Genomic DNA, 21,082 nt, shown 5'->3' on the forward strand with positions numbered 1-21,082 from the left:
GTTTGCAAACTTTGACAAGTGTACCTTTTGTGTTGATAGTGTCATATTTCTTGGATTTGTGGTTACCAAAAATGGGGTTCATGTGGACCCAGAAAAAATAAAGGCCATCCAAGATTGGCCTCCTCCAAAGAATGTAGGAGAAGTAAGGAGCTTCCATGGGTTGGCAAGCTTTTACAGAAGATTTGTTCCTAACTTCTCTAGTCTTGCTTCACCCCTCAATGAGTTGGTGAAAAAAGATGTTACATTCCATTGGGGGGATAAACAACAAAAAGCTTTTGAGCTACTCAAAGAGAAGCTCACACAAGCACCCATTCTAGCTTTGCCAAAATTTTCCAAAACTTTTGAGCTAGAATGTGATGCTTCAGGATTTGGCATAGGTGCAGTATTATTACAAGAAGGACACCCAATTGCATACTTTAGTGAAAAACTTCATGGTGCCTCTTGTAATTACCCCACCTATGACAAAGAACTCTATGCACTTGTGAGGGCTTGATGGACAAATTTATGAACACCAAATTATGATGTCACAAACTTGTTTTTAATCGGCAAGTATGACCGAATCGTTCAAGTACTAAACTTGGTTAGACCAAGTATCGTTCTTCCCAAAGGACTCACGGCCTAGTTTAGTTATATGATTTCTTGATTAACTAAGACTTACAAACGAAATATTTAGGGTTTAAGATGCAAGACAGAAAATAAACATGTATGCATGAATTTTGATCAATGGCAAAAAGCAGAAGATAAACACTTTCAATGAAATATAGATATGAATATGTTGTTGGGGGTCAATTTCATCTTATCCACTCTCATATATTTTAGGAATTCAACAGTCAAATCATCATTGTTAATGCCACTCTCTAATGTACCTTTCTAGAAGGCTTCTCCCTAATCACGAGTTCATACAATTCCTAGCATTCCTAATGATCAGTTCATAAGTGCAGGAGCTTAACGACGACCAATATAAAATTGGGAGAAATTCCCCGGATCTAGACTTCCCCGTACGTGCCCGTATCGACAAAACCAATAATCATGCATCGAATGAGTTAAACAATGCAAGCATTAAGCAAAGAGGAAAAACCCTAACTAATGATGAAAGAAAGCATAAGTCTTAATTAAAAGATGTAAAAACAGATTCCATATATGAGAGTTTCACAAGATTACATTGATTCCCCAACAAACATACAAGGTTTAGTTCACCATATTCATGGTGAACCTAGATGAATTACAATGAAAGAATGAAAGAATAAACCCTAAAAAGGTGAAGAGGAAGCCTCAACATCCAAGATCCTCCTTCAAAGGGGTGGAAGAGAGAGTGTTTGCTTCGTTCCAGCCAGAGATACAAACCCTAGGACGTCCTAAAGCTTATATATTATTCCAAAAATACAGAAAAATTAGGCCCAAGCCCATAAAAGTGCCAAAAAACCAGTCCAAGCCCATTTAGAATGGCGCTCAGCGGTATTTTACCGCTGAGCGGTTGATGAGTCAATATTTTATTCACTTCACTTAGTTTATTGTACCGAATTTAATCGGGGAATTGTGCTTAATTGTCCGGTATTTTCCCGTTTTTGATAATTGTGCTTAATTTGACCAAAAATTCTTATTTTAATTAATTTGAATTATTTGAGCTAATTATTTGCATTATTAATTATAGGGAAATTGTTGGATAATATTTGGGACATTTAGAGGCTAAATCTGAGGAGGTGTGGATTTAAATTATGGGAGTGCACCTGGAGATGGGCTTGGTTGGAGAAGCTAAGAAGTGGTGCTTGAAGAAAAAGAGGCTCACGGCCTGCACCCAACAGGAGCACGAGCGTCCAGCAGATGGCACGCACGACCTGATTTGGCTTCTCGCTGAGGACGTGCGTCCGCACAAATCCAGGACGAGCGTCCAACAAAGATGAAGCGCGCGTCTGCACACATCCAGGACGAGCGTCCGCACAAATCCAGGACGAGCGTCCGCACAAATCCAGGATGAGCGTCCAACAAAGATGAAGCGCACGTCCGCACACATCCAGCACGCACGTCCAGCACGTCCAGACACTTCCAGAACGAACGTCCAGCAGAGTGGAAGACAACGCACGTCCAGCACACTCCGCACGCGTCCAACAATGTAGGGGGTGCATCCAGCACTGATCCAGAAACGTGAGCGTCCATGGCAGCTTTCTTAGGTGGTGCGTGAAGAAAAATGAAAGCACAGCAGCGTCCATGCTTTCACGCACACGGTCCAGAAATTCTAGCGGACTCATCATCCATCAGCAACATCCACGGCCTGGTGACAGCAAGCAAATATGGGGGTGCATCCAGCAGCTGACGTGTCCAAAGTGAATAGGGCATGCTATATTAAATGAAAAAATGAGAGGGTTGGGTGTGGAGCGTCAGCCGCCACCCTTTCTTTTCTGCATTTCAACAAAAGTGGGGATCTTTCACTTAGAAAAATTACAGTAACAGAGATGGAGGGTTACGGCTAGAGGATTCTATCATTCTGCTCTTGGTTTTTAGAAAACGTTGTTTTTGAATTGCATTTAAATGCTTAGTTTACTTGTTGCATTTTTATTTTACTCCAGCACATTTGTCATTGAGCTTTGTCACTACTGCACGGTGCTTTCTGCCACTTTATATACATCTTTATTTTGGAAAAAGTTGCATTTTGTTTTCACGGAATGAAGAAGAGGTGCAGCGGTGATTTTGATTCCGGCAGCGATTTCATTTGTTTTTTTTTTAATCATGGTTTTCCCAGCAGCTTAGGTGCGCACATGGGATGGGGGCGCTGATTCATTTTCATGGAGAAACGAAATGGTGTTGTCACGGCCTGGTGACGTCCTAGACTGCCGTGTGCTGATTCACTTTAGAGGTGTTACGGGCTGGGAGAGGGTTTCTCTTCCAGGAGCTGCATTTTTCATTCCACCATTCCAGTAGATAGCTCTAGGTTCTCGGCACAACATTTTAGTTTTCTTTCTTTCTTTTTTCAGTAGCACTGAGTTGTGAACGTTTAATGTTGTTTGAATTTCGCAAAGTTTGGTTCATCTCACCCGTGTTCATGTATTGTTTTTTTTAGTACCATTTTCGTTATGAATGTGCATTTCAATTGGCCATTATCACGTTTCCTGCATGTTTATTGTTTCGAGCATTTTAATTTCAAACACCGCATAATTTACTATCTTTTACCTTTTGGTTTTACAGTCTTTAAATTTTATTTCAACGTTTTTAATTCAGTCGTGTTTAATTTTATCCGCACAAAAACACCATTAAAACCCCCACTACGTGTTTAGATCTGAGACTGAACCCAAATTGGTCCTTGAGAGACGACCTAGGAGTCACTTCCTAGTCTATACTGCATTCTTTTATGCACAACTTTTGTTGGGAGGTGCGACCCTCTCATCAAAATGGCGCCGCTGCCGGGGACCAACGGTTCGGTCTTAGGTCTTTTTGTTGTGTCAGTGTGTGTTGTGTTTTGTCTTGTGTTGCGTGATGTGTTTTAGGATGTTTAGTTAGTCTTGTTTGGGTTTACTTCTTTTATCGATTTTTGTGTTTTTAGATTTTTATCATTTTTTGTATTTTGTGCATTTAGTTGTTGTTTCTGGAAGTTTCAAATTATGTAAATAATGGTTTTCTCCATGTTATGTTTCTATATGTTTGGTTTAATCTTTGTTTGAAGTGGAAGTCCAGGTTTGAGACAGGTTTTGCACTACAATAGAGGAGATGACAGATTCTCAAGACTGGATATATGATCTGATCAAGAGTCTTCCCAAATTCCATGGGTTGGCACATGAAGATCCATACAGGCACCTCAAGGAGTTTTGTTTGGTGTGTTTGTCGATGAGGCCTCCTGGTGTTTCAAAGGAGACAGTGTTGATGAAAGTGTTTCCAATGTCCCTTCAAGGTGCAGCAAGAGACTGGTTCATATACCAGTATCCTTTTGATAGTTGGCAGGAAACACAACAGAGATTCCTCAACAAGTTCTTTCCAGCAGCAAAGGTAAGCAACATTAGGAGGGAGATCACTACCATTGAGCAATTTCAAGAAGAAAGCCTGGCAGATTATTGGGAGAGGTTTAACAGGCTCTGCACAGCCTGTCCAAACCACCAAATTCCAGAGCATTTGCTCTTGATTTACTTTTATGAAGGGCTCTTGGACAATGAAAGGATATTAGTGGATGTAGCTGCTGGTGGATCCTTGATGGACACAACTCCAACAGAGGCAAAGAAGTTGCTCTGCAAGCTGGCGGGTCAAAATCCAAGTGAGGTAGTAAAGGAAAAACCTGAGCAGGTTTACTGTAAACTTGAAATCCCTACTCATGTATCTGAGGTTCAAGTAAATTTTAATGCTTTTGAATTGGTAAAACTTGAACCATTTAAGCCTGTTCTGGATTCTGATATTGATACACATGTGCACACTCATGTTGTGGATTCATTATTCCCTGTAGAGCACATTGACATACCTGATGTTCACTATCCTTGCACTGACCTTGATTTAAATGATAGCCTTAAGGATGCAGCTGATGACTTGGAGATTGGTAAGAAAATTTTCAATGAGCAAAAACAGGTTTATTCTGAACTTGAGATTCCAAACACTTTACCTGATTTGCTTATACATTCAAATGCCTGTGATTTGATGCACACTGATTCTATAGGATTCATGACTGATACTGATACAGATTTGATTGACCATTCTAAAATTTTTGATTCAGTATCAGCCATTGAACCCATTGGTCTAAAGGTTGTTTTGAATGGACATGATTGTCGTGATGAAATTTTGAATGATAATAGCCTTGAACTGACCTTTGATTCTGTTGATGATGCATATATCAATATTGATTTTGAGGTAGAAACTGTGCAATCTGATAACTCTATAGAGTTAGGACTGAACTTTGATCTGACACAGTTCTCTGAGAACTTTGAATGTGATTGTGAATCTGGTTCTTGCCCGATTTGTATTGAAATTGATTATGTGTTACAGATAGATTCTAAGCGTATAACAGATGCTATTAATTGTGAGTTTGATGACCATGCTGCAGAATTAAATGAGAATGCAGGTGCTGACATTAAGGAAATCATGATTAATGAAGGAGAGTGTACTGCTACTTCTTTGACTGAGCCAGAGATCTCCATTCTGGTGTCACACACTGAACAACTGCCAGTGGAAGGAAAGCTACTGATGGAACAGTTTGCTGGGAAAAGAAAGAAGAAGCATCTCGTTGTGGATGATATGGCAGTACTGATGAAGTTGTTCCTCCTCCAAACTTGTTTGCTGAATCCTGTGGTGGAAGACATCTCCCTGATAGTCCAAAATTGGCAATTGCCACCATGACCAAGGGAGTTTTCTTTCTCTCTTCTCCCCCTTTCCCTACTTTTATTGCACTTGTCCATGATCTGTTGACTGTTATGATTTCTGATCTTATGCTTATGACACATTGAGGACACTGTGTAGTTTAAGTGTGGTCTATTGGGGGAGATTTTTGTTTCTCTTTGTTAGTTTTTGTTTTCTTGGTTAAATTTTTTTTTTCTTTTCTAGGTTATTTTTGTCGTGTCTTGTGTACAGTTTTACATGTTTCTCTTGGTTTCTGGACTTTGTTTAGGTTGTCAGTTTTCCTTCACTTCATTGATACTCTGAGATGTTGGATTCCTTGCTTTTCTTTGCTTGGAAGATGATCATGATGTTTGAGGGTTGAATTGATTGTGACAGAATTACCCTGTGTGAGATTTGAGCCACTTTATGTTTTTTTTTTCTTGTGTGTGATATGTCTCTTGATTGCTTGCGCATATGCCTTGGCTTGACTCTTGTTGATAATTCTTGATTGATATGCATGTTTGGAAGTGATAAAGGCAATTTTGTTCTTGAGCCTCTCTAGCCAAATAAGCTTACCTTGTTTTGATCCTTGATAACCCCTTTTGAGCCTATACTTTCCCCCATTTCTTTGTTTTGAAGCTCATACACTAGCCCTAAGTGAAAAACCATGATTACCTTAACCTTAGGGAATTTTGGAGCTTTGGAAGTGTTTTGGGAACAAGTGTGGTCTCCTTAGGGATTCTGATGAGTTGGCTAGTTGGTTCCTCTTCTTGTTCTGTTTTGTTTTTGTAAATCTTGTCTTTTACAGTTTTGTTTTGAAAAGAGAAAAAAGAAAAGAGACAGGATGGAAAAAAAGTGAGAAAGATGAAAAAGAAAAATGAAGAAAAAAAATTGTGAATAATTGTGAATAATGGAGTCAAGAAGAGGATGAAATTAGAGGTTGTGGGTGTGTTTGAATGTGTTTACACTTGTTCCCCATTGCTCCTCTGTTCCTTATGGTTTGTAGCCTCTTATCCAGATATATCCTGCCTTGTCCTTGGCGCCATTACAACCAAGAAAAGACCTTTTGATTTGAACATGCGTATGTGCTTGAGTGTTGATATTAGAGGCTTGCCAAGTCTATTTGTGATTGCTTTCTTGAGTGCATTGAGTGACATTGTTTTACCTTAAACACTTGAGAGAAACACTGATTGTGTGCATCTGTGAGGCTCTGTTGCTTTTGATTCATCTCTTGAACTGATTGAATATTTTCCTTGTACTGAATTGCTTGGATGATTTCATGAGTATCTGCTTTCTCTGATTCATTCTGTGTTGGAATTGTCTACTTCTTTTCTCTGTCCAGATTTCTTGAGGACGGTGTAAATTCTGTTTGTTTCCTTGTGAGTCTTTATTTTCTGTGTGTCGACGTTGTGTCACCTTCTTAAAAGCCCTTTGAACTATTCCCTGATTTGCGTCTTGATTTTGCCCAGGAGTGCAAAAGACTAAGTGTGGTCTATTTTGATGAGTCAATATTTTATTCACTTCACTTAGTTTATTGTACCGAATTTAATCGGGGAATTGTGCTTAATTGTCCGGTATTTTCCCGTTTTTGATAATTGTGCTTAATTTGACCAAAAATTCTTATTTTAATTAATTTGAATTATTTGAGCTAATTATTTGCATTATTAATTATAGGGAAATTGTTGGATAATATTTGGGACATTTAGAGGCTAAATCTGAGGAGGTGTGGATTTAAATTATGGGAGTGCACCTGGAGATGGGCTTGGTTGGAGAAGCTAAGAAGTGGTGCTTGAAGAAAAAGAGGCTCACGGCCTGCACCCAACAGGAGCACGAGCGTCCAGCAGATGGCACGCACGACCTGATTTGGCTTCTCGCTGAGGACGTGCGTCCGCACAAATCCAGGACGAGCGTCCAACAAAGATGAAGCGCGCGTCTGCACACATCCAGGACGAGCGTCCGCACAAATCCAGGACGAGCGTCCGCACAAATCCAGGACGAGCGTCCGCACAAATCCAGGACGAGCGTCCAACAAATCCAGGACGAGCGTCCAACAAAGATGAAGCGCACGTCCGCACACATCCAGCACGCACGTCCAGCACGTCCAGACACTTCCAGAACGAACGTCCAGCAGAGTGGAAGACAACGCACGTCCAGCACACTCCGCACGCGTCCAACAATGTAGGGGGTGCATCCAGCACTGATCCAGAAACGTGAGCGTCCATGGCAGCTTTCTTAGGTGGTGCGTGAAGAAAAATGAAAGCACAGCAGCGTCCATGCTTTCACGCACACGGTCCAGAAATTCTAGCGGACTCATCATCCATCAGCAACATCCACGGCCTGGTGACAGCAAGCAAATATGGGGGTGCATCCAGCAGCTGACGTGTCCAAAGTGAATAGGGCATGCTATATTAAATGAAAAAATGAGAGGGCTGGGTGTGGAGCGTCAGCCGCCACCCTTTCTTTTCTGCATTTCAACAAAAGTGGGGATCTTTCACTTAGAAAAATTACAGTAACAGAGATGGAGGGTTACGGCTAGAGGATTCTATCATTCTGCTCTTGGTTTTTAGAAAACGTTGTTTTTGAATTGCATTTAAATGCTTAGTTTACTTGTTGCATTTTTATTTTACTCCAGCACATTTGTCATTGAGCTTTGTCACTACTGCACGGTGCTTTCTGCCACTTTATATACATCTTTATTTTGGAAAAAGTTGCATTTTGTTTTCACGGAATGAAGAAGAGGTGCAGCGGTGATTTTGATTCCGGCAGCGATTTCATTTGTTTTTTTTTAATCATGGTTTTCCCAGCAGCTTAGGTGCGCACATGGGATGGGGGCGCTGATTCATTTTCATGGAGAAACGAAATGGTGTTGTCACGGCCTGGTGACGTCCTAGACTGCCGTGTGCTGATTCACTTTAGAGGTGTTACGGGCTGGGAGAGGGTTTCTCTTCCAGGAGCTGCATTTTTCATTCCACCATTCCAGTAGATAGCTCTAGGTTCTCGGCACAACATTTTAGTTTTCTTTCTTTCTTTTTTCAGTAGCACTGAGTTGTGAACGTTTAATGTTGTTTGAATTTCGCAAAGTTTGGTTCATCTCACCCGTGTTCATGTATTGTTTTTTTTAGTACCATTTTCGTTATGAATGTGCATTTCAATTGGCCATTATCACGTTTCCTGCATGTTTATTGTTTCGAGCATTTTAATTTCAAACACCGCATAATTTACTATCTTTTACCTTTTGGTTTTACAGTCTTTAAATTTTATTTCAACGTTTTTAATTCAGTCGTGTTTAATTTTATCCGCACAAAAACACCATTAAAACCCCCACTACGTGTTTAGATCTGAGACTGAACCCAAATTGGTCCTTGAGAGACGACCTAGGAGTCACTTCCTAGTCTATACTGCATTCTTTTATGCACAACTTTTGTTGGGAGGTGCGACCCTCTCATCAGCGGTACTAGCGGTTGATCCATTTTGCCCCCCAGCTGCTGTTTTGCCCCTCAGCGGTGATTTCGGCACCTGAAAACTGCTGCTCAGCGCCAAATTTCCGCTCAGCGCCACTCGGTCAGACTTTTTCTGCGTTCTGGTTGGTTTTTCAGCATTCTGGTTGACTGGTTGACTTTTCTGGTTGACTGGTTGACTTTTCTGGTTGACTGGTTGACTTTTCTGGTTGACTGGTTGACTTTTCTGGTTTCTGGTTGACTTTTCAGCACTCCAATCATTCGGTATTTCAATTCTTCTTTCAAATCATTCAATTAGCCTACAAAATGAAGGGAATCTTGCACAAAACCATTAAATTCACTTTCAACTCTCTTATTCTCAAAACTAAAGCAAAAATATGAGTTCAAGCTAGTTTCTAAGTCTTAAAGGTTGCTTTTGGTATCAAATTTAAGCATAAAAATAACGGTTTTTCAACCGTTATCACAACCCCAAACTTAAAACTTTGCTTGTCCTCAAGCAAACAAGATGTAACTCAATCTTCCATCAATCCATATAATGGTTCACCACATTCAAAAATCCTTCTTTCAAGATAAGTAAGTGCTCAATTCAGCTCATTTCAAAGATTTCAATCAAGACATGCACATGCTTTAATGTTCACACAATCACATACTATCCAACAAATGCTACCTTTCATGAATGATCAATCAACTAAGCAAAGATGTTCTGATATTTTCATGGAATCTTTCCTCACTAGATAAATTGTTTCACTCAAACACACAAGTGTATAAGAGGTATTCACTCATTCACTCTACTATCACAATGTCACATGAATCAACTTTGCCTTTCATTTTACCACAATCAAAAACATTCACAAGCATGCATCATCACAAGGACTTTTCAATGGCTTATAATGTGGCTGGGCTAACAAGAAAATTGGTTTTTCTAGATCACAAAACCCTTGAGTTAAGAGAATCATATAAACACAACCATTCTTACTTATTCCCAACTTTCTTTTGCATTGAGCTTTGTTTTTTCTTTTCTTTTCTTTCTCTTTTTCTTTTTCTTTTCACATACTTAATTATTAGCCCTTAGCTCAATGCTTTCAATTTCCCTTTCTATTTTCCAACAACCCCAAACTTGAACATTTGTCAATACCACAAAATATTTTCTACTTAACTCAAGGTAAAGCTTTTCAACAAGGGTTTTCAAATCATGTTCAAGGCTAGAGGTTCAAAGGATATAACACAGTGTTCTCTTTTAGTGGGCTCAATTTATGAATTTGGCTAATAGAAGGGTTATCAACAAATGGCCTTGATCATATGATGCAAACAAGCAAGTAATTCAATCATAGAAAACCTGGGCAAAGTCATTCATGCTTTCACAGTAACAGTATTCAACAATAACAACTCTGGAGCTCAAAACCTCACATATAAGCTCATTCACATTCCACATATAACATCCTGCTTAGAATCATAATCACAATCATAACATCTTGCATTTGTTCACAATGCTTGTGAACCACTTGTATAAGCATATAATGTGCACATTCTCAACATCAATCAATATCAAAGCATCATCAGGCATTACTTATCAAACAACAATCATAAGCAAACCATCATAATAGACAAAATTTCCAATTGAGTACATCAAACCCTATTCTACAAACATAAGTGATTGATAAAAGAAATCCTGCTCTAGTGCTTTGAAAAACTCAGCCCCATCAATGATGCTCTCTCCCAACCCCAAACTTAGATGGAAAACTAGTGAGACAGTGAGTGGAAGGGAGATTTTCTAAAGAGGAATGAAAGGAAAAATGTAGAGAACCTTTGGAAAAATGTTTAGGAGTGTGTGTGCAGAGAAGAATCTAAAAATAGAGGCCAAAGCGTGACTTAGGGTATAAAAATACCCTAATGGGCTCGGGTTCCGCTAAGGGGCAACCTAAGCCCCTTTTACGATACCACCGCTCAGCGGCAATTTTCCGCTCAGCGGCACTTTCGTGTTGTGCTTTTCTTCTTCCTAGCTTACCCTACTTGCCTTCCACTCATGCCCCTCACTTGCTCCCTGCAATAAATTTCTCAGATCACTCAAACATTCAATCCCTATCATGCAACTAAAGCAGAATAAAAACAAACAATATAGATAAAATCAATCAACTGGGTTGCCTCCTAGGTAGCGCTTGTTTAACGTCACGAGCCTGACCCAAAATCCACCAACACCCATCAGTAGGTGTAACAAACTTACCAACACCCATCAGTAGGTGCAAAATTTTCTTACCAACACCCATCAGTAGGTGTTACAAACATAATATCCTTCAGTAGATACTTAACCACCTAGCATCCTTCAGTAGATGCTATCTCCAACAAAATAGTTACAAAAATAAAGTCCACAATTAAAAATTACAAAACCAAAATAAAATCAAAAGTTCTTAAATCACTGGGTTGCCTCCCAGCAAGCGCTCTTTTAACGTCATTAGCTTGACCCAACCTCAAGTTCCTTCTTCTTTTTCTTCTTTCTACTGAACTTCTTCAAAAATTTGATCAAACCAGGAACCTGTTGCAGTGTCTCAATCATAGGAACTGTAATCTCCAATTTCTTGAAGATTTCCATAAAGCACTTGAATTTCTTTTCCTTCCTATGATTCTTTTTTAGATAAGGATGTGATTTTTCATATGATTTCTTCTTCTTTCCTCTCATCTTCTTTTTCTTCCTTTTTCTCTCCCTAAATTTTCTCTTTTTCTTTTCTTTTATTTTTTTCTTCCCTTTTCTTTTTCTTTTCAACTTCTTTATTTTCACACAAATTTTCTTTCTCTCTTCTCTCTCAACCACTTCTTTCTCTTTTTCTTCATCTTTATTTCTCTCACTCAATTCTTCTTTTTCTTTTCTCTCTATCTTTTCCTCATCGCCCCCTATTTTTTTCTCATCAAGAATCTTGTCACTTTCAGTGATAATGGCTTGCCCTTCCTCCTTAGGGTTAACTTCAGTATTAACCTCATCATTCAATCTCTGACTAATGGAATGAAGCTGCATCTCCATCCTTTTACATGATTCTTCAATGCTTTTCTGAGTAGCGTCAGAATTTTTCAAAAATTGTTGAAGGGTGTCATCCAAACTTCCTGATAGAAAGGTTTGTTGTTGTTGCTTGTTAAATTGCCCAATTTGTCCAGCTTGCCCACTTTGTTCCTGACCAATACTTGGGTGTGGTTTCCACCCTTGATTGTAGCTCCCTTGACGGTACTGATTGGTCATGTAGTTTACATCCTCTACGGCTTCAACTGGAAAGGCACATTAACCATTGATATGGTCACCTCCACACAATTCGCATAACTGGGATTCTACCTGTGCAACAGTGATGAGTCGTTATTTCTTGAATTATATTTAGTTTATTGCACTTAAATAAACCAGGGAATTGTGTTTAATTGCTTGTTATTTCCCCGTTTTTCCGAATTCTGCTTAATTTGGTTGGAAATTTGTAATTGTGCTAATTTGGATTTTCTGAGCTGATTAAGTGCATTTTTGAAGTGCAGGAAAATTTCGGAAATACATTTTGGGACATCAGGAAGATTGCCAAATAAATTCAAGACTCTCCAGACAAACATTTTTTGAGTTAATTAAATTGTAATTCAGTAGTTTAGAATTTTTGAATCAACTCTTACAATTTGGGTCAATTTTTGGTAAAGTAGATTAGGCCCAAAAGTAGAGATTAGAGACTTGGACCTAGGGTTTTGTTGTGTGGACCCACAATTATTAAAAACAGCCACATGGCCTTAGGGTAGCCGCCACTTGACAGGCACCACTGACTTTTTCATTCGGACCTGGGTTTTCCTACAACGATGTTTTTCAATGGCATGAATGAAGGGAATGTTGCTTTCTTTTCGTTGATTTTTCAATTCCCTTTTCATTTCTTTTGGTTTTAGCATTTTTTTTATTGGAGTTTTCATTCAAGAATAACAGTGTTCCATCACGGAGAGGTTTGATTTTTGCGTGGAGAATGTAGCCGTTCATTCACCTTAGATATAAGAAGAGGCACGAACATTGAAGCTGGAGGTGTCACGGCCTGGAAGGGCTCTCGGTTTCTCTCCAGCAGCACTAGGGGAATTAGTTTTTTTTCTTTCTTTTAGATGCATGAACGGTGATTATTTTGGATTGCACAAGCACTTTGCAATTGCTCAGTTCGATTCTCGGTTTGCATCATTGGTCTTTTAGGTGCTCACGGTGATTGATTATTTCTTCCTTTCTTGGAAAAAAGTGGTGCACGGTGATATTTGTTTTGCAAGAGAAAAGCAATTAAAATTTCTTTTAAAAAAAAAGTGTCACGCGGATTTCTATCCTTGGAAGTGAAGCACGGTAATTTTGGAGAAAGGAGATATCTTGGGAGAATAGGGTCTAAGGTGATGGGACGTTGGCAGTAGAAACAATGCATTTCCTTTATTACTTTGAGAATGAAGAGGTGATTAGATGGGGTAGGTGTACTTGTTTGGTGATAATTTTGAGAGAAGAAATATTTGCTTTGGAGAAATGGATGCAGCGAGGAACATATGTATTGGAGGTGATGGTGATTGACTATTGAGGGCATTGGTGTCACGGCTGGTAGCAAAAGGAGAGCTCCAAATTTTGATGCAATGTTCAATTGAGTATTAGCTAAGCACACTCTTTTACTGCTAGCTTTCTTCCAAAGTGCATTTTATATGTTAGTTCAATATTACAATTTAAGGTCTTGAATGAGTTTTCTTATTTAATTATTGCATTACAATTAGTTTAGGCACCTTGGTAATTGAATGTTTTATTTCAGTGTTTTCATTTACCTTAATACTGTTTATTGTGTTCAGTTGTGGTAATTTAATTGTGATGTTAGCTTAAGTGACCAACCGCTTTAATTCTGTAATTGAAACCATTTTACATTTCTGTCTAGATTCGTGTCTTATTTAAGTTCATTCGCATTCACAAACTCTTCATCAACCCCCCCCCCACTACGTGTTTGATCTGAGACTGAACCACAATTTGGTCCTTGAGAGACGACCTAGGAATCACTTCCTAGTCTATACTGCATTCTTTTATGCACAACTTTTGTGGGAGGTGCGACCCTCTCATCAAAATGGCGCCGTTGCCAGGGATCAACGGTTCAGTTTTAGGTCTTTTGTGTTGATAATGTGTTGTTTGTGTGTTGTGTTTTGTCTTGTATGTTTGAGTGTGTGTGATTTGTTTGTTTAGGTTGTTTTGTGTGTTCAAAATTTTTGTGATATCGTTTCATGATTTTAGGGTGTTGTGACTTAGTGCATGACTAGGGGAAATCCTGGGCCTATACCACCCTTTGATCCTGAGATTGATAGAACTTTTCATAGGTTAGCTAGGCATTCTAGAAATTTATCTTTAGAGTCTGTTTTTGAGTCTGTTCCATTGGATACTGTGCATCCCACTGCTGAGTACTTTGTGCATACTGCATCTGCTGCATCTGTTGCATCTGCACGTCATTCTGATTCTGTTGTTTTTCACACTGAGAACAATATGGCACAACCTCCACCTCGTGGGAGGACTTTTAGGGAGATGGCTGCACCTGATTTCGATATCGAAAGCTTGTGCATCCAATATCCTAATGAGGGCGTTCCATTTGTTCTCAAGACTGGACTGATCCATTTGTTGCCCAAGTTTCATGGTCTTGCAGGTGAGAGTCCTCATAAGCATTTGAAGGAATTCCACATTGTCTGTTCTAGTATGAAACCACATGATGTTCCTGAAGAGCACATCTTCTTGAAGGCATTCCCTCATTCATTGGAAAATGTTGCTAAGGATTGGTTGTATGGTTTGGCGCCTAGATCCGTCACTAGCTGGGATGATCTGAAGAGGCTGTTCTTAGATAAATTTTTTCCAGCAGCCCGGACCACAGCTATCAGAAAAGACATAACTGGGATTAGGCAGCTTGGTGGAGAGAACTTATATGAGTATTGGGAGAGATTCAAGACACTTTGTGCTAGTTGTCCCCACCATCAGATACCTGAGCATCTCCTTGTCCAGTATTTCTATGAGGGTTTGAACAACATGGACCGTGGTATGATTGATGCTGCCAGTGGTGGAGCTCTTGGAGACACCACACCTGCTGAGGCCAGGCAATTGATTGAGAAGATGGCCTCCAACTCCCAGCAGTTTAGCACCAGGAATGATGCCATTGTGGTGAGGGGCGTACATGATGTTGTTGCCCAGTCTTTATCAGCTGTTGAAAGCAAGTTGGAAGGAAAGATTGACTCTCTTACGAAGATGGTGACACAGTTGACTGCCAACCAGAGATCTGCAGCTTCATCTGCATCTGTTGCACGACTATGTGCTATTTGTCCTTCTAGTGACCACTATACAGATGCTTGTCCTTCTTTGCAGCACTCTGCTGCCTCTGATGCGCCTCAGGCTTATGCTACGAACATCTACAACAACAGGCAACAACAACAGCAAAATCATGACTTATCCAGCAACAGGTACAACCCAGGGTGGAGGAATCACCCCAATCTGAGATGGAACAATGCGCCACAGCATCAACAGCAGGCACCACCTTTCCAGAATGTTGGAGCACCTAACAGATATGTGCCTGATGAGAGGGTCGCACCTCCCAACAAAAGTTGTGCATAAAAGAATGCAGTATAGTACTAGGAAGTGACTCCTAGGTCGTCTCTCAAGGACCAAATTTTGGTTCAGTCTCAGATCAAACACGTAGTGGGGGGTTTGTGAAAATGTTTTTGTGATTTTAAATGAACTAAATTAAAACTTGAAATTAAATACAACTAAACATACTTGAAAACATTGACAGAAATGAACAAAGCATGAAGACCGACGGTCCAACCGATGACCGAACGGTTCTACATTGAGACCAAACGACCTCTAAAGCAAGTGGAGAAATTGGAATTGTAAGAAGTTAAAGAACCCGAACAGAGCAAACAACATAGAGGACGAAAACAAGAAACTAAATGGTCCTAACAGGATGTGGGAATTAATTAAAACAGAAAAATTAGAAACACGCATAAATGCACATTGGTTGCTGAATCAAATGATGAGCTTAGATAAGAATTGCAAGAGTGAAACATCATTATAAAATAAAATCAAATATTTATAATCAAATTTTAATGCAAAGAAATGCTTAGACCAATTAAATGCAGCGGAGGAATCATCAATTGCAATTGTCCTATTAAAATGCAGCTATAAAACTAGAGAAACAATAAAATGCTCATTGTGGTCCCACAGCACCAACGCACATCCATTCACTATGTAATATAAAAATAGCTTTAGTTAAATTTGAAGACACTTCTGGACAAAATCATGGGCACAATCCAATTAAATAAAATAAATTTCCATCACCGAGTCAATCTTCTACATGTGTTGGAATAATAAAAACCTAGAGCACTTCTTCCTCCAATTCGCATGCCTCCCATCTCAACTCCGTGGCGGCTCTCCCTCATACAAATCACACGTGCTGCCACCTACTAAATTAAATTCAAATGCTATAAAGGAAAACTGAGCTACTACTCTAAAGAAAGAAACACTCGTTTCTTGCTGCTGTGACCGAGAGATTAAAACGAAAACATGTGTCTCTTCCTTTGTTCCAAAATTGAAATCAGTGCCAGTAAAATGAAAGCAAACATTTTTTTTTCTTTTATCCAAAGCCAACAAGAGTGAATATGAATGTATCAGCGTGCACAAGTAAAGCAAAAATGAGAAAAGAAAGTGTGGAGGCTGCTGCTCACAACGTGCTGGATGCAGCAGCTCAAGCCAAGAAAAGGAAAAATGAATCTCTCTGATGGAAGGCCATCTAAGACATACATTGGACCTCTTACTAGAGCCATGGCTAAGAGAGTTCAAGAGGAAGAAGGATCACTTAATATTTTGCTTCTATGGAAGGTGAATTATCTTAAACCTTCTTCTCTTAATTAAGCATGTTTACTTTGTTTTGTAGGATTAAATAAATTGGAGGGAGCAGCTGCCAACATGGCATTTGGCACGTGAAAGGAAGAATGGTTGGATAAGCTTGCTGCCAAAGTCATATGCACCCAGCCAAAACCCCAAAATAGCCCAACGTTGGATGAGGAGATGCTTCAAACACGTGAGGAGCTAACCTGGAGCAAGGCATGGGATTTGCTGGAAGTTTTTAGTGTTGCTGTTAGGCTTCCCATTTGAAATTAGGCGGGAGTTCATTTTCAGAAAAGAGACCCATCTTCACTTATAAATAGGATGGTTTCTTCCTTGTATGGTACTTTAGAGCTATGCCCAAATGCTGAGAAATATATTCCAGTCTTGCATTCTGCTCTTGAGTCAAAATTGCTTGCAATTTCTTCATTTTCTCTCAAGCTTCCTTCCATTATATGAAGGCTTTCTGAGCTGAGAGGCTTCACTCATTTTACCTTGCTTCATTCAAACACCTCCATCAACATTTACTCCATCAAGTCCGCTGCACACCAACACACCTACACACCTCTGATCTGGGAGCTTCAGGCCACTGGATTCCTCTGGAATTTGGCTCCATCAAGTGGTATCAGAGCTTAGGTTCTCCACGCACCAAGGAGCTAAGCATTTCTTCTCATTCTGCAATTTAATTCTGCTGAATTCCATCTCTGTTTCTGTTTTCTGTTTCTGTTTTCTGTTTCTGTTTCTGTTTTCTATTTCTGTTTCAGTTTTAATTCTGCTTCTGTAATTCTATTCCAGCCTTTAATTTTGTGTTCTTACAGTGTATTATGTCCATTTTTCATTTTAAACGGTGAATCATTTCTTGTTTGAGTCAATTCCAGCTTTGAACTTTAAATTCTGTTTTGTCTAAAGTCTTGTGCAAACTACTGTTGCTGTTTTAACATTGTCACTGTTTTGAAATTGTTTCTATTGAGTTCTGTGCTTACCAGTGATATACAAGCTGTTTGTTACCATTAGAGGCAGTGATGAGTTGATCTAGCCTTGGTAATATAGGCTGAAGCATCCAATAAGCCAAACTGGTTGTAAAATTCTGTTAAAATCTGATGCAGAATTTTGTTTGCTGTTCTAAATCATCAAATCTGTTTTCAGCTGGTTTTGATTGATTCTAAAGCTTGATACAACATTGTTTAGTGTTGTTGAATGATGCTAAGAGTGTAGCCAACCATAACAAGCAATGAAATGCAATTTGCATAGCTTGGTTGTGCATAGACACTAGTCATTTGTTATTTCAGATTTAAATCTGGTTTATCACCGTGCCAATTTTCATTGCATAGTTTAATCTGAGTTTGTCATGCTAAGCATCTTTAATTCCAGCTTAGATCTGTGTATTCACATTTCCTAGAGTCTTTTCCTTGCTGATCCAAACTTTGATTCCATAAAACTGAATTTGGTTGGTTATTTTGGTGCCATTTACTGCATAAGTGGTACAGCAGTAGGGATTTTCGAAAATCTGCTGTTTCTTTGCTGGTTTATAGCTTAAACAAGTCTCAATTGATGGTTCAAAGTTGCTAGTACTGTTCATTTGGTCAAAACATGACTTATATGCAAATTTGCATTTGAAACCATCAATTTTTGAGTGAAAATGGAAGTGAAACAATGATTTCGAATTATAGGCAGTTTCTAAGTTGTTTTAAGGTCTGAACATGTCCAAATTCATCATTAAAAATTGTTGAAACTGTCCAAACAAAGATTGAAACACTTCCATATAGTTTTGGATCTCAAACCACCAAAATTCAGTTAATTTTTCTGGTGCAGTTCTGTTTTTCCAGCTGCTGTTTGGTAATTTTGATGCAAAAAATTCATTATTGGATTGTGAAAAAGCTGGTTCCATGATTAAAAATGAAATAGATGACTCAAAGAAGTAATATCAAGTGAGAAAAAGCTGTTGGAACTGTGCAATCCAGATTACAGGCCCTGAAAAATCAAATTTCAAAAATCTGAAAGTCATTGGGGCATTTTATCAAACAGTTTTGAAAATTATCAAACAGTTTGCAATTGGAATCATTTCTGAACTGTGTTTGTGTTTTTTTTGCTTTCTTAATCTGTTCTAGCACCTTTGGTAGGTTCCTTTTGTGTACTTGCTGTTTTTCCATACCTAGTTCATTTGTTTACCACATTTTTGGCTTCCAAAATTGTCAATTATTGCTGGAAATTGGTGTGGAAAACTGGTGCAGAATGGTAAATCTAGCTTGGTTTGTTTGAGTGGATTTAAGGTACTGTGACAGCTGTTGTGAAGCATCCAGTTGCAGAAACCTTTACTTATAATGGTAGCATACTAGGAAGTGAGGGGAAAGCTGAAATGAAAAGCAATTAGGAGCTCTTGAGTAGATGCAACTCTGCTGTCCAGCAGCTGCAGAATACATTACAGCAGCATAATTTGCCACCAGAATTGGAACAACTTGCATACTGTTTTTGAGATACACTTGGCAGCAGCTGAAGATTGAAGTCCACACTATTTTTACACATTTAATTGAGCTTGTTTGAGTACTCATATCACGGAATCTTGTTGTGCCAAGTGACTTGGGAAAATGCTTTTGAAGCAATTCCAAGCTCACAATTGAACATTGTAATAGTCCAATTTCGTTTTCTTTAGTGTGAAAGTGTGTCAAGGGGCTCCAAGTGTCACTTGCACTTTCACTTAGGGCCGTCTAGCATTTACATTCTTGCATCTTTATTGCTTTCCTTAAATGTCTTGAGTAATCCTTTTTGTTTTAGGGTCTCCGTGGTATTTAGGATAGCATAGCATATAGTAAACCTTTCTTTGGTTTGTAGGTTCATAACATTTAAAAAGAATTTGAAGAATTTCTACTTAGAAACTAAAGTAAAAGAACATTTTAAGGAAACTCTGGCTAAGGAAGAACTTGGTTTCTAAGCTTGTCCATTTGTGACTCACCTCTTCTTCTTGGGAGCTACTTAGAAACATCTTTTACTTCTAGAATCTCTTTAGAAATTTTTCACCAAAAACAAAGAAAGCTTGTGAAAATCTTTTCACTCATTACTTGTCAAATATTTTGAAAACTTTGTGAAAACCTTTTCCTTTGACAAGAATGAGTCAATCAAGTGTGCAAGGAAGTTTGAAACCCAATAGTGAAATGTCTTTAAGGGAAGAATTTGAGCAAAGATTTGAAGAAAGGGATAAAGAGATTAGTGAGCTCAAAGATATGATTAGTCAACTTTTGATTAATCAAGATAAAAAGAAAGAGAGGTATTCCCATAGGAGAAGAGAAGAATCATCATCTTCTCCAAGTGAAATTGAGCAAAATAGTAGTCATCACAATGATGACCACTACCAAATGCCTCCTAGAAGACAACATAGAGTTAGAGAGCATTATCCAAGAGAGCCTAAGATTGATCTTCCTTCCTTCCATGGAAAAGATGATGTAGAAGAATACCTAGAGTGGGAAATGAAAGTTGAGCAATTGTTTGAGTGCCACCAAATAGATGATGAAAGGAGAGTCACCATGGCTTCTCTAAGCTTTCAAGGTTATGCCTTAATCTGGTGGACAGCCTTAGTCAAGGACCATAGGCTAAGACACTTACCTCCCATTAGGTATTGGAATGAAATGAGAGCTGCCTTGAGGAGGAGGCATGTACCAGCCTATTATGATAGGGAGATAATGGATAAACTCCATAAACTCCAACAAAGGAACATGAGTGTTGAGGAATATAGACAAAAAATGGAGTTACTCATGTTGAGAGCTGGGATAAGAGAAGAACCTAGGATAACAATAACTAGGTTTCAAAGTGGACTTAACTATGACATAAGAGATAGGGTTGAACTTATACCCTACAATGATCTTAATGAGTTAGTCCAACTTTGTGTGAGGGTAGAGCAACAACTAAAGAGGAAAAGCTCCACCAAGAAAGATTACCCTCATAGTTCTCACCATAAGAAAGAGTATAAGAGGGAGGGTAGTCAAACCAAGCCAAGATATGAAGAAAGAGAGAGAGAGAGAGGAAAAGAAAAAGTCAAAGAACCTTCAAGAGATCATAAGAGTAAGGAGACTAAGTGTTTTAGGTGTGGGGAAAAAGGGCACTATGCATCTGAGTGCCGCAATAGAAGGTCAACTTACATCCTTGAGCATGAGAGTGAAAGTGAGGGTTCTTCATATAGTGAGTCTGAGACATCCACTTCTGAAGAAGAAGAAGCTTTACCTTGTGATGGTGACTTACTTATGGTAAGGAGACTCCTGGAAAGTAAACATGTAGAATTAGAACAGTCACAAAGAGAGAACCTATTCCACACAAGATGCAAAGTTTTAGAAAAGACATGTTCAATGATAGTGGATAGTGGCTCTTGTTGCAACTGTTGTAGTTCTAGAATGGTAGAGAAGCTTGGCTTAACCACTACTCCTCATCCTAAACCTTACAAACTTCAATGGATTAAAGAGGATGATGGAATAGTAGTTAAGGAACAAGT

This window comes from Vigna umbellata, chromosome 7 (genome assembly GCF_029865625.1).
Source record: "Vigna umbellata cultivar VRB3 chromosome 7, Vumbellata_1.0, whole genome shotgun sequence".
Classification (NCBI taxonomy): Eukaryota; Viridiplantae; Streptophyta; class Magnoliopsida; order Fabales; family Fabaceae; genus Vigna; species Vigna umbellata.